Source organism: Anomaloglossus baeobatrachus, chromosome 12 (assembly GCF_048569485.1).
Source record: "Anomaloglossus baeobatrachus isolate aAnoBae1 chromosome 12, aAnoBae1.hap1, whole genome shotgun sequence".
Taxonomy (NCBI): domain Eukaryota; kingdom Metazoa; phylum Chordata; class Amphibia; order Anura; family Aromobatidae; genus Anomaloglossus; species Anomaloglossus baeobatrachus.
In genome coordinates, this window is record NC_134364.1 from 58,844,381 (window position 1) to 58,870,114 (window position 25,734).

General features: G+C 43.6%; 1 long non-coding RNA gene across 2 annotated transcripts; it reads right to left on the reverse strand.

Annotated features, from left to right (window-relative positions):
- Positions 1-331: 331 nt before the first annotated feature.
- Positions 332-14,938, reverse strand: LOC142258565 (uncharacterized). Of its 2 annotated transcripts, none has more exons than XR_012727813.1 (3): positions 14,751-14,938; positions 13,376-13,500; positions 332-416 (listed from the first exon to the last, which is right to left on the reverse strand). It is a non-coding gene; the product is annotated as an uncharacterized LOC142258565 (long non-coding RNA). The 2 variants fall into 2 exon arrangements; XR_012727812.1 differs by lacking the exon at positions 332-416 and adding an exon at positions 12,610-13,304.
- Between the last annotated feature and the right edge of the window lie 10,796 nt (positions 14,939-25,734).

Consider the following 25,734-nt stretch of genomic DNA (forward strand, 5'->3'; position numbering starts at 1 on the left):
TGAGCTTGTGTAATCTGGCCAAAATATAAAACAGTACCTCATAGTACCTCTTAGGCTCGCTGGACGAGCAGGGATTTCAGTGGACCCGCTGGGCCGCAACATATAAAAAACCAAGAGGGGCTTGACTACGGACCCAAACCTGGTTTTCACCAGAGCTCCTGATGATAGAGGTGTTATGCTGCAGGTAGAATCCGAGTGTCACTCGGGAAGACTGGTGATGTGTTGGCTGGCCCCAGGGGTATAGGAGCGACAGTCTTTGATATAGAGTGGCGGTAGCAGCTGGTGTAGAGGTTCTGTCTGGGATAGATGGATGGACGGATGGATAACAGCAGCCGGTGACGATACTTCGTGGCAATGGGTATCATGGTAGGCAGCTGATGTGGTTGCTTGCAGCAGCAGGTAGTGGAAGCGGCACTCTGCAATACAGACAAGTATAAGCAATATGTCTAGCAAAGCAGAACAGCAACAGCAGCACAGGGCTAGGGGACCTGATATCTAGCAATGACTAAACTCATTGCCCAGGCACCTAGCGTAGTGCTAGGGTGCCTTAAATACCTACAGCCTCCCTGCTGACCTGGGAAGCACTTCAGGGTAAAATGGTGCTGGTCCTTTAAGAAAAGGGGCATGGACACAGGAGCACCCTATGGACAGAGACTGGATCTCTGTATGATGCACAGACGCTCCGGGAGGCCACAGCATGAAACAGAGACTGGACCCCCGCAGCAGTACGCCCAAACAGGTAAGAACGCCGGTGTCCTCGCAGGAGCATGCGAGGATGCTGGCTTGGCTTTGTAGTGTTAGTTAGTAATGAGCGGATCCGTAGAACTTTAATTAAAAATTCAGTTCGGGATACAGACTTAATCCGAACGTTACCCTGGATGCCGAATCCCATATAAGTCACTAGGAACCCAAATTTTGGTGCTGTAAAATGGTTGTAGTAACAGCTAGAGGGCTGTAAAAGGAAGCAAAATGAGGCAATTGCTCTGCAAACAAATGTAGATAGGAAATTAAAAAAAATAAAAAAATATTGTGTGGTCCCGCCTAATTTTGATAACCAGCAGCTGCGGGCTGCAACCCTCAACTGTCAGCTCTACCTTGGCTGGGTATGAAAAATAGAGGGGATCCTATGCTGTTTTTTTTGTGTGGGTTTTCTTTTTATAATTAAAATTAATCATTTAAAATATGGCGTGGGCTCTTCCCTATTTTTGCTAACCAACCAAGGTAAAGCAGACAGCTGGGGTCTGGTATTCTCAGGCTAGCAAGGCCCATGGTTATTTGGCCCTTCCCAGCATAAAAATAGCAACCTGCAGCTGCCCCAGAAGTGGGGCATACATTAGATGCTCCAATTCCGGCGTTTTCTCCGGCGTCTTCCCAATTACCCTGGTGTGGCAATCAGGGTAATACTTTTGGGGTTGATAGCAGCTGTGAATTGACAGCTGACATCAAGCCCAGAGGTTACCACACACCCCCATTACTAACCCAGCAAGTATAAAGTTTTTTTTAATTTATGGGATCCCCTCTATGTTTGATATCTAGCCACGGTAAAGCAGACTGCTGGGCATTGCAGCTGCTTTACCCATGTTGGTTATCAAACATAGTGCCGAATCCCACGTTATTTTTTTCATAAAAAAATGCAAAAAAAATGTACTTACATTTACTACTAACACAAAGTACAATGTGTCACGAAAAAACTGTTCCAGAATCCCTGAGATTCGTTAAAGCATTCCAGAGATATTAGGAATGGAGATGAGCCAATCCAAAGTGTAAAGTTCAGGGTTCGTACCAATCAGAGTCTGAATTCTGGTGCTGTACGTATGCTGACCACTCAATCGAGCACTGCTGTGCTCGGGTACACTCTGGACTTGGTGCAGTGCGAGCTGCTTGCAGTGTTTGCATGGCTCTCACTAGGGGGAAAAACAATGTTTTCGGATGCTGTGTCCAAAAAAAAAACCCACTGCCCTCCCTTCTGCCCCCGGAAGTGATCTGCTTATGGCTGTATGTGGGTGGAGAGCCAAACTGCCCAATCAGTGGCTTCCAATGGGATCTGTGCTCCGAGATCTATTTCAGCTTAAGTCTGGATCTCAAAATGAATTTTATCTCAAGTTCAGCTGAACCCGGCGAACTAAACTTCCATGGGCCCGCTCATCTCTAATTCGACACTGATCAGATTTAAAAAAATGTGGCTTGGTTATTACGGTCCAAATTAGCTTGGCCGCTAAGAGGTTAATCTGTCCACAATAAATTTCTGTCTACCACTTACTGACTTATCAAGCCATTAGATTTTATCCCATGCGCAATCATATCAAGGCCCTACAGATTCGTACTCGTTTGGGTGTCTTATCTTCTCCACCAACTTTTGGACCATGAGTGGATGCAACGGGAACACAAGTGTCTTCCTAGTCTGATACCTATACAGGTGAGGGTCCTTAGTCCTGGACTTGAGAAATGGGCCGTATTTTGAGGAAGGGATCAGTTAAGAGATGGTCGGAGTTCCCATAGAAATGAAAGGAGAGAGTAATATGTATAAGAATTCTTCACCACCATGACAGCCTCTTCTTTTGGCCCCATTTTTGAGTTCCATAGAGGTTCTATGGGGGGGAGCGGGGCATAGTTACCATACCAATATGTCTGGTACTGCGTGTGAGCTGCCAATCAGAACCCCTCTCACATGCAGTCTCTGCAGAAAATGATATTGACTACATCTGTGTCACCCATGACCCTTTATATAAAACTACCTCTGTTATGGGGAGTATGTGACAATGACTACAAGGCTACTTCTACAACAAGCAGAAAAATAGCACCAATCTCCATTTATATATCGAGAAATCAGCAGGATTGCGTGCGGATAAAAATCAAAGCGTTTTCACATTTTAATCTGCTGTTTAGAATTACAAGGCTCGGAGCTATTTCTTTACACTGCGCAGGATCCTTCTGTACTTGTTCTTCTCATGGCCCTTACATGACAAGAGCCTCTGGCTTTTCATTGAGTTCTTACATAAATCTCTCAAAAACCTGGGAAAATTGTGTGATAGGAAGTTAAAAAGATAAGAGCTTCTTGTTTCGAAGAATTAAAGGGAAGGAGGACATCATGAGCAAACCATGTTGCGTAGTCAGTTTTTCCAAAAATGATCTGATCGCTGGGGATTCTAGCAGTGGAGTCCCCTCCACTAGTGATCAAATGTTATTGCTGAGCAAAATGTGGCGCTCCCTGACCTACATTGAAGTGGCGCCATAATAATAATATGATTGTTGCCACCTGTACATTAGATTAATTGTGACCCAAAATTTAGGTGTCACAATGTGACTGTAGGAAAGCATGGGACATGGGCTCCTATGCTGTCCCTCACACTAGGCTATTCCTAACCTCCGGGCTACCCCTAATGGTGGTGATGACTGAGTCCCATGCCTGGGTAAGCTACTGACCAGAACTGATCTTATTCCCCCCTCTTACCATACAAGGAAGGGTCAGGAGAGATGGAAACACAGATAAAGGCCCCCTTCACACTTCCGTGAAAAACACGCACGTGTGTTACGGGCCGTTTTTCGGGTCCGTATCCCGATTTTGTGTCCGTTTTTATGGTCCATGTGGCATCTGTGTGAATTGCGTATGCTAGCCATGTTTGTGTGTAGAACGTCCGTGTGTGCGTGTGGAATTAACGTGTATGTGTACGTGGAATGTCCGTGTGGAATGTCCGTGTGTGTGATGCACAATGTCGTTTATAAATGTCGGCTGACAGCCGACAGAGTTGCGCGATGAGAATGAACTCGGGTGAACTTCACCCGACTTCATCCTCATACCGCGGCTCTGTCTGTGTCGAGTACTGATTAGCGGTCACCTGTGAAGGATTCACCGGTGACCGCTAATCCCCCGAGTTACTGAAGTTTCCCCCCTCTCTCATACTCACCGATCCCCGATCACCGGCGCGGCGCTGCACGGCATTCACACTGCTGCGGCGGCTTTTACTATTTTGAAAAAGCCGGCCGCTCATTAAACAATCTCGTATTCCCTGCTTTCCCCGCCCACCGGCGCCTATGATTGGTTGCAGTGAGACACGCCCCCACGCTGAGTGACAGCTGTCTCACTGTACCCAATCACAGCAGCCGGTGGGCGTGTCTATACTGTGCAGTAAAATAAATAAATAATTTAAAAAAACGGCATGCGGTCCCCCCCCAATTTCAATACCAGCCAGATAAAGCCATACGGCTGAAGGCTGGTATTCTCAGAATGGGGAGCTGCACGTTATGGGGAGCCCCCCACCCTAACAATATCAGTCAGCAGCCACCCAGAATTTCCGCATACATTAGATGCGACAGTTCTGGGACTGTACCCGGCTCTTCCCGATTTGCCCTGGTGCTTTGGCAAATCGGGGTAATAAGGAGTTAATGGCAGCCCATAGCTGATACTAAATCCTAGATTAATCATGTCAGGCGTCTCCCCGAGATTCCTTTCATGATTAATCTGTAAATTACAGTAAATAAACACACACACCCGAAAAAATCCTTTATTAGAAATAAAAAACACAAACATATACCCTGGTTCAACAATTTAATCAGCCCGAAAAAGCCCTCCATGTCCGGCGGAATCCAGGATGGTCCAGCGTCGCATCCAGCTCTGCTGCATGGAGGTGACCGGAGCTGCAGCACACACAGCCGCTCCTGTCAGCTCCACGCGGCAAATGAAGAGTGCCGCGCGATCAGCCGAGCTGTCACTGAGGTTACCCGCTGTCAACACTGGATCCAGTGACAGCGGGTAACCTCAGTGACAGCTCAGCTGATCGCGCGGCACTCTTCATTTGCTGCGTGGAGCTGACAGGAGCGGCGGTGTGTGCTGCAGCTCCTGTCACTTCCATGCAGCAGAGCTGGATGCGACGCTGGACCATCCTGGATTCCGCCGGACATGGAGGGCTTTTTCGGGCTGATTAAATTGTTGAACCAGGGTATATGTTTGTGTTTTTTATTTCTAATAAAGGATTTTTTCGGGTGTGTGTGTTTATTTACTGTAATTTACAGATTAATCATGAAAGGAATCTCGGGGAGACGCCTGACATGATTAATCTAGGATTTAGTGGCAGCTATGGGCTGCCATTAACTCCTTATTACCCCGATTTGCCAAAGCACCAGGGCAAATCGGGAAGAGCCAGGTACAGTCCCAGAACTGTCGCATCTAATGTATGCGGCAATTCTGGGCGGCTGCTGGCTGACATTGTTAGGCCGGGGGGCTCCCCATAACGTGGAGCTCCCCATCCTGAGAATACCAGCCTTCAGCCGTATGGCTTTATCTGGCTGGTATTGAAATTGGGGGGGGACCGCACGCCGTTTTTTTAAATTATTTATTTATTTATTTTACTGCACAGTATAGACCCGCCCACCGGCTGCTGTGATTGGGTGCAGTGAAACAGCTGTCACTCAGCGTGGGGGCGTGTCTCACTGCAACCAATCATAGGCGCCTGTGGGCGGGGAAAGCAGGGAATACGAGATTGTTTAATGAGCGGCCGGCTTTTTCAAAATAGTAAAAGCCGCCGCAGCAGTGTGAATGCCGTGCAGCGCCGCGCCGGTGATCGGGGAACGGTAAGTATGAGAGAGGGGGGAAAACTGACCGACAGACTGTGAGAGAGGGACAGACAGACAGAGAGACCAACAGAGACAGAGAGACCGACCGACGGACTCAGGGAGATTGACCGACATACACAGAAATAGAAAGAATGGCCGACATCACTAGAAATAAAAACACCAAACGGACACGGACTATAGGTAGATGCATACGTGTTTACTAACGTGTGTGCACATACCCATAGACTTTCATTGTGTCCACGTGTGCGTGCTCCGTGCAGATAACGGACATGCATCCGTGCAAAACGCAAACACATACGGATCACGGACACGCACACACGGACATAATGAAATAACGCACGTGTGACCACAATCATAGATTAACATTGGTGCATGTTTGTCTGTGTCTCCGGTATATACGGAAACGGAACAAACACGCACGTGTTTCACGGACGTGTGAAGGGGGCCAAAGACAGACAGGGGAAAGCCAAAACTCTGACACACTGCAAACACAGAAGAATCAACAATGAGAGACTCAGGAGAAAAGCCAGATTATTAAGATAGGGACAAAAAACAACAAGGGTTAAAGGCCCAGTCACACACAACGACTTACCAGTGATCCCGAAAACGATGCGACCTGATAGGGATCGCAGGTAAGTCGCTGGGAGGTCGCAGGTGAGATGTCACACAGTCAGATCTTACCAGCGATGCAGGAACAATACAGGTCGCAGTAGCGACCTGTATAACGATCTCAGCAGTCACTGTGACCCTGTCACACAGTGTCAAACACAGCGATGTGTCCTGCCCAGCAGGACATCGCCTTTGAAGAAAATGGCCTGGACCATTCTGCAACGACTAGAGATCTCACAGCAGGGGCCTGATCGCTGGTAGGTGTCACACATAACGAGATCGCTAATGGGATCGTTACTGTGTCACCAAACGGTGACTTAGCAGCGATCTCGCTAGCGATCTCGTTATGTGTGACGGTACCTTAATTAACTCTACAACCACACACAAGTACTACAACCCCCAGTTACTCTGAATCACAACACCTCACCAGACCAGCTAAGATAAACTATAGCTGGCACTAATGGAAGTGTCCAGCCAGGATATATAGGAGGAGAACAGATGTGATTGGCTCCACCACAACATATGATCAAAGATGACTCACAAGCAGACCAGCAAAGATTAACTCTTGCCAGCCTGCCTATGTACTACCAATCTATTGGTCAATGCCCAAGGCAGATTGCACTGGTTTAGGATCTCAGAGAAGTTATCAGGCAGAGAGTCACAATCTGTAGTCAGAACAGATCCCGGCTCCACAATGACAGTCGGTGATGTTTGTAAAAACATCCGTGTGGCAGTGGAATTATCTCTCACTGTAATCTGTAGTCTGAACAGAACCCACTGCCACCATGGCGGTCGGTGAAGTTAGTAAAAAAACTATGTGACATTAGGCTAATTATCTAATTTGTATGGAGGTCTCCTGACTGGGACTAAATGCAAAATCTGCTCGTTTTATTTTCGAGACATTTTCAAAGTTTCCTTATAATCAGCTACATATAAACATAGTCTCTTCAACTGTACAAATTATTCACCTATTATCAATACCTTATATATGACAGCACAATATAGACAAAAAGTAGCTTTTCAAATTAAAAAAAATAGTGGGCACCATGCATTTTAAAATTTGCACAATATATTCCTACTCTTAAAATTAAAGTGTCTTTACTAATTTCATCCAATAACTATTGTTTAAATGAGGTTTTTGTGTTACATGTATTTAAAAAAAAAATTTTTTGACAATATTTTATTTCATGCATAATAAAAAAAATTTCTAAATTAACAAATTTGCAAAATTCACACTGGCTGCTGGGGGATAGTTTAGACTCCTACTTCTAGTCCTCTCAGGAAGCGTTTTCAGTGGACAACTTATGACTACATGTAGTATAGACACAAGGCACTCCCAAAATTCTTGATGCTGTGATTTTATTTAACATTGGATGTGCATAAAGAACGTTTTCGGTCACAGAAGACCTTCTTCAGTTGCACATGGGGAGACTGGATGGTGCTCGTGACACAGCGCGGTATCCACCGCTGCATGGATACCGCGCTGTGTCACGAGCACCATCCAGTCTCCCCATGTGCAACTGAAGAAGGTCTTCTGTGACCGAAAACGTTATTTATGCACATCCACTGTTAAATAAAATCACAGCATCAAGAATTTTGGGAGTGCCTTGTGTCTATACTTAGTTTCTTGGCTTTGGAACCTACTAAGTGCACCCCTTTCCATCTACATAATATTCACCATTTCAAGGAAGTGCCATTTGTTATATTCAACTTATGACTACAGACAGAGTTACCGAGCCAGGTAACACGTCTATACACAGCTGATAACGTAGGGTACATCAATCACAAAAGACGATATTATAGCTTCCCTGCTCCCCTTCCCTTCACAATGACTTTTGTGCACACTCATTAGACACTTGAATCCAAAGATAGGTCATAAGGGCGCTTTACATGCAACGACATCGCTAATGAGATGTCGTTGGGGGTCACGGAATTCGTGACGCACATCCGGCCTCGTTAGTGATGTTGTTGCGTGTGAAAAGTACAAACGACCACTAACGATCAAAATTACTCACATAATCGTTGATCGTTGACACGTCGTTCTAATCCCAAATATCGTTGCTGGTGCAGGACACAGGTTATTCGTCGTTCCTGAGGCAGCACACATCGCTACGTGTGACAACCCAGGAACGAGGAACATCACCGTACCTGCGTCCTCCGGCAACGAGGTAGGCGTGTCTTTCTTTTGGCTGCTCTCCGCCCCTCCGCTTCTATTGGACGGCTGCCGTATGACGGCGCTGTGACGGCGCACGAACCACCCCCTTAGAAAGGAGGCCGTTCGCCTGTCACAGCGACGTCGCTAAGCAGGTAAGTATGTGTGATGGGGACTAACGATATTGTGCACCACAGGCAGCGATTTGCCTATGACGCACAACCAACGGGGACGGGTGCGATTGGCAGCGACATCGCTAGTGATGTCGCTGCGTGTAAAGTAGCCTATAGTCTTACCATTGTGGCTAATGTACATGTATTCATAGAATGATTGCAACAGGTGACTGTACCTGTGTGTCTGAGCGGCAGGAGATCCAAGGAGCAGGCCTGAAGGGGTGAGCTGAACTTGGTCTATTTTTTAATGTACATGTATTGTTTCCTGAAACAGTAGGGCTAATGTAAATGTATTGTTTCCTGAAACAATAGGGCTAATGTATAGTACATGCATTGTTTCCTGAAACAATAGCGCTAATGTACATGTATTGTTTCCTGAAACAATAGAGCTAATGTACATGTATTGTTTGCTGAAACAATAGGAAGTTAGAGTCTAAAAAAGCCACAGTGGCCGGTGTGAACATTACAAGATGTCTATTTGTTATTTTCAATCAATATAGATTGTGATAAGGAAAAGAAAAAAAATAGTCAAAAATATAAAAAAATATATAATTAACACAAAAACATGATTTACGGTAAATAAAATGTAATTTTCTGATAATAGCTTCCCTTTAGTTAGTTAATATAGCATTACATTATTGGTCTGACCTGTGTAGTAGCTGAAACAGTAGCTGTATTGTATTGATCATCCGCCATGGGAAAATCATTAAATACTGCAAATTTTCTTTTTTATGGCTAACTGTGCCGCTCTAAATAAGAGTGTCACGCAAAAGTCTTCCCAGTCTGATAAAGGCAATTATTCCCACTTCTGATCATTCCATTCTCAACATGTTTAGCTTTTCTGTATGATTTAATCACGTGTTTTAATTCGCCATGCCGGCATTGTCACCTAAACTTTGTCGCTCTTTAGTTCTTAGCTCCAATAACCCAAGCCTAAATTTACAAATCTGACACATGTCACTTTATGGAATACTGCAACATATTTTACTGATTCGGAGACTGGTCTCTATTTTTCGTGACATGTTATACTTTATGCCATTTGTAAATTTAGGTTGATACATTTTGTGCTAGATTATTTATTACAATACTGGAAATTTGATGAAAATTTAGAAAAATTAACCATTTTCAAACTTTGTGTTTAGACATTTCCAACATGTCTACATTACTGCAGCATCAATTTTCAAACATTATTTTTTTTAATTTTGTTAGGCTTTTTTAGAAGAGCTAAACTTTTATCAGCAAATTTTCAAGGAAATTTACAAAAGTAAATTTTTTAGGGACCTATTAAGTTTTTAAGTAACTTTGAGGGGCCTATATAAAAAAACCCCCAAAAAACAAAGTCATATTGTTTTTTAAAACAGCATGCCTTAAAGTACTCAAAACTGCTGTTAAGAAGTTTGGTAACCCTTCTGGTGCAACACTGTAATTAACGCAAGGATAATAAATCACTTGTAAGGCCACATCTGGAATATGGGATCCAGTTTTGGGCTCCACATTTTAAAAAGGACATTCAGAAGTTAGAGTCAGTTCAAAGGCGGGCAACTTGACTATTACAAGGAATGGAAGGCCTCCCATATGATGACAGGTTGAAAAAGTTAGATATGTTTAGCTTAGAAAAAAGACGTCTCAGAGGAGATCTCATTTATATGTATAAATACATGTGTGGTCAATATAAAGGACTGGCACATGACATTTCTTCCAAAGACAGTACTAAGGACCAGGGGGCACTCACTGCGAGTGGAAGAAAAGCGATTCCGGCAGCTAAATAGGAAAGGGTTCTTTACAGTTAGAGCAGTCAGACTGTGGAATGCCCTACCACAAGAGGTAGTAATGGCAGATACTATAACAGCTTTCAAAAAAGGGCTGGATGATTTCCTCAGTACACAAAACATTGTTGGTTATAAATGACTTAGTGACTAAACGTAGAAATGGTGGAGGAAAGTTGAACTAGATGGACCTAGGTCTTTTGTCAACCTAAGTAACTATGTAACTATGTAATGAAAATGTTTTTTTTTTTTCCACAAATATGTTGCTAACGTTCTATCAGTCTACCAAAGCTTTTCAGAATCCTGGGCCACTACATGGCATCTGGTTGCCAATGCAACCATCAGGACCACACAATCCCGATCATGTGGTGCCGATGGGGGTCAAAGAGGGAACTCCTTTCCTTTGTTAACCATTCAGATGCTGCTGTTGTTATTGAGAGTAGCATCTAGAGGGTTAAACTGCCACCTTGGAGTGTCGATGGCAGTTAAAAGGGTAGCCCCTTTCCCCTGTTAACCATCTAGATGCTGCTGTTGCTATTGACATTAGCATCTAGGAGTTAAACTGCCATGACTGGAGCTAACACCAGATCGTGGCTGATGTAGCTCAGTGTCAACTATAGTATACAGCTGTTGCCTACTGAATTTGCTGGCCATTAGGAGGTGCTATCCTTTTATTTCTCAAATCAGTAAAAAGCCATATTGGTGGTCTTTAAGGTGTTAAATATGCTTCTAATTAATATTATGTCACTAGGAGTTTTGCACAAAACTCACCGATTGTCATGGCAGCATCAGATGCTATTCACATTAGACATCCTGTCACTTCACCCTACGGTTTCTCTGGTGCTTCTGAGCTACACACACAGGTTCGGGGGTCGACCAGCTGTGTGCTCATTCATGATCAGGCTAGCAAGATTTAACCTTTGCTAGCCTGCTTGGTACTTCTGGGATGACATGTTGTTGGAAGCCTATCACATTGACTTCCTTCCTAGTAAAGTTTGTGGAATCTGTCCTCTCATGCCGACTATAGTTTATTGCTGTGTTGGCCTGTGTGCTTTTGTATCCCAGTCCTGCTGGTGATTGTATTGCTTTGGGTTTGGAGTTGTTGTGGAGTTCTCCCATCGTCTTGTTGTTTCTTCCCTTCTCTTTTTGTCTTATACCTTTTTGTGAACGTGCCAAGTGATAGTTTTGGTTTAGCCTGTTTGTCTATTTCTGTTGGCTTAATCATTCTTACCCCGGTCCTCCCCTGGGATTAGAAAAGGGGGTATATGATCAGGACTGGTCAGAAGTAGGGCCAGGAAGGCGGCTCAGACATCCTCACCTTCAGAGGTTACTCTGAGATCAGGGATAGCTAAGGCTCCCTAGCCTGAGGGCCAGTCTAGGAGCCCCTGTCCCCTGCTTTCTCTGTAATCACCGTGAAATCTTTAGTGTATTACCTGCAGATCTAGTTTTTTTCTCCATTTTTTTGGCCTTTTGATACGTACAGGTAGAATGGTAGTAATAGTATAACCTGTGCTCTCGATAACAGATATTAAATTCGGGTGTGTCTCCCAAAATCTGGTAATGACATTTCTGCTGTCAATAGAATTTCCACCGCCACCTTACAAGGCGCTTTAGAACTTCTGAATTTGCCCTCAGGCGCGTCAACGAAGTTCCTCTAACTTCAATATAATTATTATCTGGGTGGCAACACCCATAACTTGGCAGTAGCTGCAGAATTATTCGTGTTTCCCAACCTCCTAGAAGCAATGTGGCCGGACAGGTATTATTTATAGCTGCAAATAACTGTGTTACTTTAAATGTATAATTTTCAACAAAAGCAAAAAAACTCAATAATGGGCCGTGCCGCGCGTCCAATGACTGGCAGAACGTTGACACGCTGATTCTGATAATAGGGGCTTTCTGCATATGGAACCATTCTGGCAGGTCGGGGACAGTACGACTAACCCATAATTAGCTTCGCACTAGCTAGCGCCATATATTTTCGGGACATTTCATATTTTGGCTAATCCAGTCCCATTGGAGTGTAATTAAGTTAAAGAGATAATGAAAGTATAAGAGCTTCTTTGATGGCCCCATTGAGCAGCCCCCAAAATTCACAGCTGCTCACAGAGAAAAGGGAGATTCGGATATCACTGGCATCAAGTTGTAATCATTGCAACAATAGACGTTAGCTGCAGATGAGCTGTTCTTGGTTTGGGGTAATTATTTCGCTTTACATCTGGATTTCTCAGTATAAACCAATAGAAACATTCAAAGTAGAAAAAATATATATATTTAAAAGATCTCTGAATTACTTCTGCAAGGGATTAATCTCGGCATCTTCCCTCTTTATTAAAATCTTGAGCTTCTACGGACACATTATGAAGCCAATTCCTTAACATCAGAAGGGTTCTGATAATATTACAAGGAAGAATTCAATTGTCCTAAAAGAGATTGACAACACTGAAATAATTTTTTGGGGAATAAATGCAAGACAGGGGTAATTTTTTTGCTCTACATAGCCATAACACTTATCTCATTAGTAAAATTATTAGACGGGTTCCCTTTTAATGCGTTGGTGACATTCGCCATAGACTTATGGCAAATGTGTGCACTTACCATATGGAGCAGGCTCAGGAGCTGAGCACGCTCGGTGCAATGTAGGTGCCGGATGTGTTATAAAGCTGATATCCAAGAGTAAAGACTCTTATGTACAGCATGTTAGAATGCTGTATATAAGAGCCCACTGGTGGTGGACGCAGCTTATAGGGCAAAAAACTGGTCACAGGTTCCCTTTAACAATAGCGACTGACGAGCAAATAGTTATCGCGACGTTATCGCCTGTACAAGCTCATAATTACACAAGCAAATGTTCATTCGAAAGATCGCTGTTGCCATTGATGGAAAGTCGCTGGTTGTTCATAAAAGCATGTATTACGAGGTGGTAGTGAGTCTAGTGATGAGCAATCCTGAACTGTAAAGATTGGGGCTCGTGCATGGTCCCTGAACACAGGTTTTTCAGGGAAGTCTGTGTTAATGTTCGGGTTCGGCTACCTGGATAAAAAATTTAAGAAAAAAGTTAAAAAGAAGCAAAATAGAGATTAAAACAGGAGAATTATACTTACCGAGTCTCCTGCGTGGTTGTCACACTACTTCCGGGTCTGCTCATTAGCTCTCATGCATATTCACTGTTTCCCCGCCCACCCTCTGTGACAGTGTCTGTGATTGGTTACAGTCAGACTGTGATTGGCTGTGGAGTGTAAAAAAGAAATAATTGAAAAAAATGGAGCAGGGACCCCATATATTATGATACCAGCACAGATAAAGCATAAAGGTACAGGCTGCAGCCTCCAGCCATGCGTTTATCTTGGCGGTGTATCAAAATACGAGGGACCGCATGCAGCTTTATAAAAATTATTTAAATAAATAATAAAAAAAATGGTTTTGAGACCCTTCCAAAATGCTGCTATCAATCATGAAAGAGGCATTTAGGATATTATCAACATCCATCGCCTGCACCAACAACACGATCCTGTCGTGCTGATGGTTTGTTATGGCACTTGGGATTACTGAAGACCGTACCCCCTCATATCAGCCATTTAATTACTCCTATACTGCCCAGCTTCATAGTAGGAGATTGGCAATTATTCAATACAGTGTATTGTATAGGTGATCAAACAACTGCAAATTCAAGTACGCTAAGGGGCTAAAAAAAATCTAAAAAAAAATATAACCCCCCCACCCCCAACAAGTATTAAGTTTTAAAGGGAACCTGTTACCATGAAAATGTAGTTCAATTTTCAGGCACCATATTATAGAACAGGCAGATTGATATATAGTTTGTTAGAAAAGATTCAGTATAACTCTTTAGTCCAGTGATTTTTAGATTTTTAGTCCAGTGGGCGGTCCTATGCATGATTGACAGCCATCTCTTTGTGCACAGTTATACATAGAAAGCTGTCAATCACTGTTAGGACCACCCTTGACCACAAATTGCAGAAAAAGCGGAGGATTAAATCATGAAAAACTCAGGTTATACTGAATATGTGATAAAAAGACAAATAGACCCTAGAATGGTACTAAATAAAACCTTCAGCTCCCCATAAAAAAAGAAAAAACTCTCATATGTTGACATAAATAGAAAAAAATATGGCTGTTGGAAAATGTAAAAAAAAAAAGCAAAAAAGAGGGGTAAAAATGCCGTCTTCAAGGGGTAAATAGAGTCTTGGGTAACGGTGGAGGCGTGCATGGGAATCGGATTTATCCAAGATTATTGGAAACCCAATGGACACCCCTGAAGAAAACTTTTGTCGTGCCCGTAGGACTCCATTTAATAACTTTCTCTCATTGTGATTGACTTTTTTGAAAAGTTTAGAGAAGGAGGAAGGCATTCTGGATGACCAGCTGACACCAAATTTAGCCTCAAACAGCAACTTTCTTAGAAATTGACGTCATAGAGCATAGTACTGAGCTGGCGAAGGAAACCGCGTGCATACTTACTACATAGAGGCTCAGGCATGTGCTGGAGGTGCACTTTAAGGAATTAAAGAAATTTAAAAATTAACAGAAATCAAAGCTACTCCTTGGGCAGAAGAAAATGTCTCCTTGGAGGATAAAAGATGAAAAAGCTCCAATAACTCATCGGGGAACGCAGTCCTTGCAGCCATCACCCCATAGAGGTCTCTCTGTGTATGTGGAGCTTGAGGTTAGCAGGATTGATCCCTCGTGAAGGTATTTGGAGGCTGAGCAGTGGAATTGGCTCACGTTGACACAACTGCATACATGGATTCTCTTCTTTCTGAACACTTGGAGCAAAGCCACGTTCTGGCATGATCTTAAGGAACTGCATGTTCTTGTCGGAAAGGGAATAGCTTCCTCAAAGAATAAAAAAAATCACTAATGTATACAATTCCATGTTAGCACTTTATATAATAAGTTGCACATAATGAGGATCAAATCTTAATTACAGTGGCATGCAAAAGTGTGGGCACCCCTGGTCAAAATTACTATTATTGTGAACAGTTAGGCAAGTTGAAGATGAAATGATCTCTAAAAGGAAAGATGACACATTACCTTTGTATTTTAGGGCAAATTTTTTTTCCCCAACATTTACATTTTAAATATTACAAAAAAGAAAATAGACTAAGGCAGGAGTTTGAGCAACCTCCATGGTTAGTATCTAGTAGCACCCCCTTTGTCAAATATAATTTCATGTAAACACTTTTTGTAGCAGCCAAGAGTCTTTCAATTCTTGTTTGAAGGATTTTCATCCATACTTCCTTGGAGATGTTTTCCACTTCTCTGAGATTCCTGGCTCATCTTGCATGCACTGTTCTTCGTTGGAGATGTCTTTCAGTTCTGTAAGATTCCTGACTCGTCTTATATGCTCTGCTGTTCCTAGGAGATGTTTTCCAGTTCTGTGAGATTCCTGGCTCGTCTTGCATGCTCTGCTCTTCCTTGGAGATGTCTTTTAGTTCTGTGAGATTCCTGACTCGTCTTGCATGCTCCGCTGTTCCTTGGAGATGTTGTTCAGTTCTGTGAGATTCCTGGCTCATCTTGCATGCAATGCTCTTCCATGGAGATCAGAGTAGAAAGGAGGAAACAGGGCACTACTCAGCAACAACCAAAACCATTTGGTACAGTCCAAAGCATACAGGATGAATCAAAGCTGATCCGGGGTGCACGTGTGCGTGAAGACCAAATATTATCCAATATAGGAAGAGGAAAAACGGCACTCACCAAATCATTGCTGTGCAGGTTGCGGCTTTATTTCAAGCACGGAGGTAACATGTGCGGTGGGGGCTGGTGGGGAGGGAGAGCACGCCGGACACGTCAGACGACGGCCGTTTCGCACTTACACAGTGCTTCAGCTGGTCTGAGTAGGTATGACATCAGATCCGTTTTATCCACATACCACATGTGGCTGATGTCAAAACAATTAAAAATGTCCCCACCAGCCCCCACCGCACATGTTACCTCCGTGCTTGAAATAAAGCCGCAACCTGCACAGCAATGATTTGGTGAGTGCCGTTTTTCCTCTTCCTATATTGGATAATCTTCCATGGAGATGTTTTCCAGTTCTATGAGATTCCTGGCTTGTCTTGCATGCTCTGCTCGTCCATGGAGATGTTTTCCAGTTCTGTGAGATTCCTGGCTCATCTTGCATGCACTGTTCTTTGTTGGAGATGTCTTTCAGTTCTGCGAGATTCTTGACTCATCTTATATGCTCTGCTGTTCCTAGGAGATGTTTTCCAGTTCTGTGAGATTCCTGGCTCATCTTGCATGCTCTGCTGTTCCTTGGAGATGTCTTTTAGTTCTGTGAGATTCCTGACACATCTTGCATGCTCTGTTGTTCCTTGGAGATGTTGTTCAGTTCTGTGAGATTCCTGGCTCGTCTTGCATGTTCTGATCTTCCTTGGAGATGTCTTTTAGTTCTGTTAGATTCCTGACTCGTCTTGCATGCTCCGCTGTTCCTTGGAGATGTCTTTTAGTTCTGTGAGATTCCTGACTCGTCTTGCATGCTCCGCTGTTCCTTGGAGATGTCTTTTAGTTCTGTGAGATTCCTGACTCGTCTTGCATGCTCCGCTGTTCCTTGGAGATGTCTTTTAGTTCTGTGAGATTCCTGACTCGTCTTGCATGCTCTGCTGTTCCTTGGAGATGTTGTTCAGTTCTGTGAGATTCCTGACTCGTCTTGCATGCAATGCTCTTTATACCTTTTAGAGATCATTTAGTTTTCAATTTGCTGAACAGTTCACATTAACAGTAATTTTCACCAGGGGTGCCCCAACTTTTACATGCCACGATATGTGTTTGTTACAGGTCCTCCACTTGACTGTAACTGTATCTAAAATGCCACCAACCCCTTATGCGCTAGCAAAAATTTTATATCAACTTTTCATCACCATTTTTTATAGGTCAAAAAATTCAAAATGTCCTTACAGACCTGAAAGAAAACTTACAAAATTCTGCCTGGCTGCAGTCACCACCTCCCTTTCAAATTAAGAGGAAGCGGATGTGCAGTACCCGGTCGCTATCAGAAGACGGAGCAGCTCTGGAACTGAGCATTTTTGGCCCCCTGCTGCCACTGCCGGCATCAAAAACAGCTGATCGGTGGGGATGTTGGACTCTGGCTGATCAGACATTGATGACCTATCCTAAAGGGTACTTTACACACCATATCGTTACCGATATCGCTAGCGAGCGTACCTGCCCCCGTCGGTTGTGCGTCACGGGCAAATCGCTGCCCGTGGCGCACAACATCGCTAACACTCGTCACACAGACTTACCTTCCCTGCGACGTCTCCTGTTGCTGGTGAACCGCCTCCTTTCTATGGGGGCGCTTCGTGCAGCGTCACAGCGACGTCACACGGCAGCCGTCCAATAGCAGAGGAGGGGCAGAGATGAGCGGCCGGAACATGCCGCCCACCTCCTTCCTTCCTCATTGCCGGTGGACGCAGGTAAGGAGATATTCGTCGCTCCTGCGGTGTCACACACAGCGATGTGTGATGCCGCAGGAATGAGGAACAACCTCGCTACTGACCAGACAACGATTTTTCATAAATAAACGACCTCTCTCAGACAAACGATTTTGTGATCGTTTAAGGTCGCTCCAGCCTGTCACACGCTGCGATGTCGCTAACGACGCCGGATGTGCGTCACAAACACCGTGACCCCGACGATATATCATTAGCGATGTCGCAGTGTGTAAATGGCCCTTAAGGATGGACCAGCAATGTAAAAGTAGTGAATAACCCCTTTAAGTAAATACATTGGGCAGGTCATACATAGTTTCCATTGTATTTTTCTTTGCATTTTTGGATCATACTGCATCCAAAATATTTGATGATCAAGAAACTATCAGGTTCCTTTGATGCTGAATTACAGGATTCTTACAGTATTACAACTGCTTGCCGAAGTATCAGCAAAAGCAAATATTTCCAGAACTGAAACTTGCTGCAAAATCCAAGACTTTTGTTGCCCCGTAAAATAATATTTATAAAAAACCTGCACATCATCATTCAGAGTTCAGTAGTTGTAGTAATATCTGTCGTAATCCTTTCCAATCTCCCAGGGCACCAATAAACATGACTGGCATTTTCTTTTTATTATTTTTTTAAGCATCTACATTATAATGCCTACAACAAACAATCTGCCAAGTTGTTTCCAGGAAGATGTTTCGCCGCGGTAATGAGTTTACGTTTTTTTAGCTAATTAAAGTGCTTTGAGGAACAAACTGACAAGACTCAGTAATGAAGAGAACGTTAACTTTTTTGTGTAGTGCAAATATCTGTTTTTATAGATTATTGAAAGATCTGTCCTTCTCCATCAGCGCTTGTCAACAACACTAACGCTAAGGGAGACAAAAGGAAACAATACAGGGGAAACACAAATGCTACCACCTGAGCCCAGGTAGATAGCAAAAGTCAAAGACTTATCTTAGGAGCAGTCTCTGGAACAACAAGAGGAGACGGCTTCTGCAGATCACAGCCAGGAACAACTATAAACCGTCCCCAAACCACCCCAGGGTGAGGCTTATAAAGGAAGTCAGAGGCTGGCAACTGAGAGGAAAAATTGACCGTTTCCGAGGATCTTTCTGCAGCTGCAGAAACAGGGAATTGTCAGATAGCAACACGTGCTGCTAATTTCTGGAGTTTTCTAACACTCGCTGCCAATGGATTGTTACCCGGCTGTAACACCTCCATTATAGGCCATGACACATCCGTGACTCCAAGTTTCAGAGTATTAGGTTTGGTTACATACAGTGGTTTAGCATTGTAGTTGTTACCCCAGGAAGCCAAAGTCTATTGAGGGTGCAAAATGTCTCTCCACGCCCCATATTTATACTGTAAAATCTTTTTTAGAACCGCTCAGTGAGTGTCCACTGAGCACTGCCAATACAGAGCACAGCAGTCATTTTAATTATTGTATTGGCTGCTTTGCTCTGTGCTACACTCTGCTCTGCATAAGCAGCGATCGAGAAGACAAATTGAGTCATGAGCATTCGTTCACTACTGACTTCACTCATTACTAACTTTCTTTCCCACTAAGGTTAGGGTTAGGAATAAAACTTGGGCTAGGGATAGGTTTAGGGTTAGATTTAGGTCTATGGCTAGGCCTAGATGTAGGGATAAGGCTACAGTAATGCAATAGTTACATAACAAAAATAATGATTATGTTTTTACAATTTTATGTAGGTTTCAGCAAAATGTATTAAAAAACTACTAGAGAGTCAAAGGGCAAACTTTAATTCTATTAGTATTTTCTTAAAATACATACTTTTATTTAAGTAATAAGGGGGGGTGAGGAGGCTCTAATAGAGTAAACAATGTGAAATACAGGAACAATTAAAAAAAATGACCTGGATCAATGAAGGGGGTGTATAGTATATACAATACTTGTGAATAAGGGGGTTGCCTCATAATAATAATAAATGTTAGTTATATAGGGCCAACATATTCCGCAGCACTTTATAAATAAAACACACCAGTTGACCGATTTGTGGATTAAGGACGGGTTCTCATTTTGTTTTGGCGACACGTCCTGACTCCAAGGTTTCGTCTGACTTTCTTGAAAAATGAATTTGGATTTGCACCTGATGGAATCATAGACTTCAATTAACTGACTCCAAAGCATGCCATTTTGAACTCCTTTTGAGCTTTTTTGTCCATAACAATCTTCGAAGTAGATTTTGAAGACCCATTCGGCCAAAAGAAAAGGCTCATATGGAGTCCAAAGTTACATTTTTACCGTCCATTTGACAATTGAAGATTGTAAACTGATAACCGGTTAAATTAAAATCTCAGGCTATTCCCGTTATGTATACTTGTGTCTTCTTTTTCGAAAACATGGTAGAATAGATCTCCTTTAATATACTCGTCTCTGAAGTCATGACGCATACACCCGGCTTCAGAAGAGGCTCAATGTGAGCCAACAAAGTTGCGTGAATGTGCAAGATTTCCAAGAGCTAGCGGTGAAGCCGACTTGTGGAAATCATGTTATCATGGTAAGAATGCTGACTAGTCAGGGGAAATTAACGCCCCCATCGACTAACCAAAGCCCTAATTAACACAGGAACAGCACAGTTACTAAATCCTGTTTTTTAAACATTGATCTTAGGTAAGGTAGGTAATTTTTACAAATAGATATGAATGTTGGGGAGTTGGAGGGCATAGGGGACCTGACAGGTTCCCTTTAAAGTGACTGTCCATTCAAGAGCTCAAACATGATATGTAAGTCAGTATTCACACAGGATGATTACCCCTCAGTGCTTGTGCTTGACTACTTTTTAGAGCAGCTCATTTGGGTCAGAGTTGTGATCTGTGACTACAGTTTATGTATATTGCTTAGGAGGAGTGTGAGGTGGTCTGAGACACACCTCCTGTCTCCTCATTGGTTTTGACTTTGCTATCTCCCTCCCCCTGGCAACTTTGGCTCCTCTGATTGGCCATTGTGTATAAGTCAGTGCATGGAAAGCAGAAAAGATTATAAAAGGGCAGAAAGGATTATAATCCCTACACCAACCGTACTTGAGGATTATCAGGGCACTGCCATACATACGGAGGGAAACCAGCCTAGCATTGGGGCGCCTGGAGGATTTTTTTTAGTGTTGACAAACTTAATTTATCTTTGCATTTTGCACACTCAATCATATCTAATGTATGCAAATCAATTCTGCTAAATATTACATTCCAGGAGTGTGAATGTAAATGACTACATAGAAATAAGGTTTGTTTGTCTTTATCTTTCTTGAATTAAATGAAGAACAAGACACAACTTGCAGGAAGATGAAAAGGGACTCTAACATCTCCTTTATATCTATGTGTAACTTCAGGCTAGAATTCTTTGAATTAATGATAAGTGTTGCTCCACCTTAGATCTGTACTTTTTACTTTTGCAGCAATTTCCTAATATACATTGATACATCCATCTCAATTACAGGAATTATCTGCCACAACCGAGATGGGAGCTGCAGGAATTTCTGAGTCTGCCCATCCACCATTGATTACCATTGATCCAGCAAATCTGTATTTGGAACCTTTCTAGGCCACTGTCTACTTTGCCGACCCCTCGATCCAGTCCTGCCTGGCCAAAAATTATACATTGAAGGATCGGGGTTTTTTAGAGACATCTATCTATACGCTTTTTATACCTCATTTGACCCATAGAACTGCAGAAATTTGTCGTGGGCTAGAACCAAGTACGTGTTGACATCATTCTGCAGGAATTGGCCCATGCTGACAGGACATCTTCACGTAGTTGTAAATTAGAATGGAGGTAGTGGCATGCTCAGAATGACCTGTTGGATATGGTAGCTCTACAACAGGGGTGTCAGACTCCTTTTCACCAAGGGCCACATCAGCATTATGGTTGCCTTTAAAGGGCCGCTTGTAATTGTAAAGGCTCATTCCGATCTCCATGCAACATGGTACAAACATGGACTGCAATCCACAAACTGGCCAGGGGTTTTAGGAGAGCTATCCCTAGGTAGTAGGGCTATACAAGAGCTGTCACTGGGTAGTAGGGCTATACGAGAGCTGTCTCTGGGTAGTAGGACTGTACGAGAGCTGTCCCTGGGTAGTAGGGCTATATGAGAGCTGTCCCTGGGTAGTAGGGCTATACGAGAGCTGTCCCTGGGTGGTAGGGCTGTACAAGAGCTGTCCCTGGTTAGTAGGACTATACCACAATTGTCTGTGGGAAGTAGGGCTGTACGAGAGTTGTCCCTGGGTAGTAGGGCTATATGAGAGCTGTCCCTGGGTAGTAGGGCTATACGAGAGCTGGGCCTGGGTAGTAGGGCTGTACGAAAGCTGGGCCTGGGTAGTAGGGCTATACGAGAGCTGTGCATGGGTAGTAGGGCTATTCAAGAGTTGTCCCCGGGTAGTTAGAATTTACCACAGCTGTCTGTGGCTAGTAGGGCTGTATGACTACTGTCCCTGGGTAGTAGAGCTAAGAGTGCTGTCCCTGGGTAGTAATAGTTACCTCAGGCACTTAGGATCCACAATGTGTTTCACAGGGCACTGCTCAAAAAGTATGTGGAACCTTTGGAGCCACCCCCCTTGCCGTCAGTCCCAACCATGGTTAATGGTAATTTGGAATTTTAAATAGTTAAAATTGCTGACTCTCGTTTTCTACGTTGTTCCCTTCAATACTTGGTGCACTGGAGGGGTTACGGACCAGAGGAAAGGATGTGGATCCCAGCATCAGATGTGAATGCCACAAGATTGGTTCATTCATTTTATGCTGCTCATCCAGATAGGCCTGGTCCTGAGTGTCTCGTAGAAGGGGAATTACTGTCATGGGTGTGTCACAGGTGACAGACAGTCATGTGGTTTCTGGCCATAGAAGGTCACAGCGTCTGGATGCACAGAATGCTCCCTGACTTTCCATTGTTACTGCTGTCAGTATTCATTGGTATAGGTAGCTTTCCTGCTGGATTTATCCCTTCCCCTTTTGGACCCAGCAGGAGCTCGCCTTCCACCCAGCTGCTGATCATCAGCATTCTCTCGGTGCTTAAATACCCCTTCCTTCCTTGGACTGGTGCTGGTGATATTTTTCAGTTCATTAAAGTCTTGGTTGCAAGCAGGTTGCTTGTACTCCTCTGTGGCATCGTTGCTGAAAACTTTGCTGAATTTCTACCTGAGTCATCTGTAGATAAGTAATTCATGCATTTCCCCCCGTGTATCCTCCTTGTGTCGTCTATGGTGTTTAGTGGGGTTGACGAAGAGCTCATCCCATCCGTTCCCTATTTAGGGCCCAGCATTAGGGATGCCTAGGGTCAGGCATCTGATGCATAACCTATCTAGGGTGGTGAGGGACCTTAGGCACCAGCAGTAGGTTTGGTCAGGAGTCACCATCTTCCTTTTCCCTAGACACTGGGTTTCCCTTCCTTTTCACCGTTTGCTTGGTAGTTCTCCATACCTAGCGTGACAATAATATACCAGGAAGGAACCTAGGATGGGGAACATATATACCAAGATGGGGGACATGTATACCAGGAAGGAACCCAGGATAGGAAATATAAAAACCAGGATGAGTGACATATATATACTAGGAGAGAACCCATGATGGGGAACACATATGCCAGGATGGGGAACATATACAGTGCCTACAAGTAGTATTCAACCCCCTGCAGATTTAGCAGGTTTGAAAAAATGCAAATAAGTTAGAGCCTGCAAACTTCAAACAAGAGCAGGATTTATTAACAGATGCATAAATCTTACAAACCAACAAGTTATGTTGCTCAGTTAAATTTTAATACATTTTCAACATAAAAGTGTGGGTCAATTATTATTCAACCCCTAGGTTTAATATTTTGTGGAATAACACTTGTTTGCAATTACAGCTAATAAGCATCTTTTATAAGACCTGATCAGGCCGGCACAGGTCTCTGGAGTTATCTTGGCCCACTCCTCCATGCAGATCTTCTCCAAGTTATCTAGGTTCTTTGGGTGTCTCATGTGAACTTTAATCTTGAGCTCCTTCCACAAGTTTTCAATTGGGTTAAGGTCAGGAGACTGACTAGGCCACTGCAACACCTTGATTTTTTCCCTCTTGAACCAGGCCTTGGTTTTCTTGGCTGTGTGCTTTGGGTCGTTGTCTTGTTGGAAGATGAAATGACGACCCATCTTAAGATCCTTGATGGAGGAGCGGAGGTTCTTGGCCAAAATCTCCAAGTAGGCCGTGCTATCCATCTTCCCATGGATGCGGACCAGATGGCCAGGCCCCTTGGCTGAGAAACAGCCCCACAGCATGATGCTGCCACCACCATGCTTGACTGTAGGGATGGTATTCTTGGGGTCGTATGCAGTGCCATCCAGTCTCCAAACGTCACGTGTGTGGTTGGCACCAAAGATCTTGATCTTGGTCTCATCAGACCAGAGAACCTTGAACCAGTCTGTCTCAGAGTCCTCCAAGTGATCATGAGCAAACTGTAGACGAGCCTTGACATGACGCTTTCAAAGTAAAGGTACCTTACGGGCTCGTCTGGAACGGAGACCATTGCGGTGGAGTACGTTACTTATGGTATTGACTGAAACCAATGTCCCCACTGCCATGAGATCTTCCCGGAGCTCCTTCCTTGTTGTCCTTGGGTTAGCCTTGACTCTTCGGACAAGCCTGGCCTCGGCACGGGTGGAAACTTTCAAAGGCTGTCCAGGCCGTGGAAGGCTAACAGTAGTTCCATAAGCCTTCCACTTCCGGATGATGCTCCCAACAGTGGAGACAGGTAGGCCCAACTCCTTGGAAAGGGTTTTGTACCCCTTGCCAGCCTTGTGACCCTCCACAATCTTGTCTCTGATGGCCTTGGAATGCTCCTTTGTCTTTCCCATGTTGACCAAGTATGAGTGCTGTTCACAAGTTTGGGGAGGGTCTTAATTAGTCAGAAAAGGCTGGAAAAAGAGATAATTAATCCAAACATGTGAAGCTCATTGTTCTTTGTGCCTGAAATACTTCTTAATACTTTAGGGGAACCAAACAGAATTCTGGTGGTTTGAGGGGTTGAATAATAAATGACCCTCTGAATAAACTTTTCACAATTTAAAAAAAAAAATAAAAAAAGAAATAACATTCTTTTTTGCTGCATTTCACACTTCCAGGCTGATCTACAGTCCAAATGTCATAATGCCAAGTTAATTCCGAATGTGTAAACCTGCTAAATCTGCAGGGGGTTGAATACTACTTGTAGGCACTGTATACCTGGAAGGGGCCCAAGATGGGGGACATGTATACCTGCAAAGGGTGCAAAATGGGGGACAATAAATACCAAGATAGGGGACATATATCTGGAAAGGGACCAGGATGGGTGATATTAGTACAGTATATTATGGGCGACATTACTACATAATGGGAGGAGGGAAACACGTGTCTTTATAGGATTTTGTATTTTACAAGGGCCCATACACCTGCCCGACATGCAGTGGAGGGGGGAGGGGGGGGAAGGTCCAAATCTTGCATTGGTCCATCAAATTCTTGTTATGATCCCTTTTTTCCTAGATTACATCATTCTCAGTACTCGTTGCATGAGAAAAAAAACAGCAAGATTTGCGTTTTTTTTAAATTCTGGCCCCGGCTATAACCAGCACTGACGAGCCTGCCTTATGGAGTCACACAGAAACCTCTACACGGAAGACTTGCTCATTTGATTTTATGGAGCAAATTGGGGTCACATGTTTGATTTCCAGAAATTGTGGAAACGGCAAGTGTCTGTAACAGAATGTCCACTTTGTATACAAAGCTCATATCGTAATATTTGTTATCAATCCAGTTTCTTACCAAGTTTTGTTTTTTCTCCCTTTTTAGCTTCAGCATCGAGGATTCAGATGACCCCAGTCACTTGATCTCAGCACTAAGTAGTCACAAGAATAAAGACTGTGTAGTGCCAAGCTGACCACACCGGGAAGCACGTGCCAGCCTCCAAGTGCAGCGGGTGGAGAAGTTGCCATTCAGTAACGCAAGAAGAGTTTACTTTCATCTCATGCTAAGCTCTGCC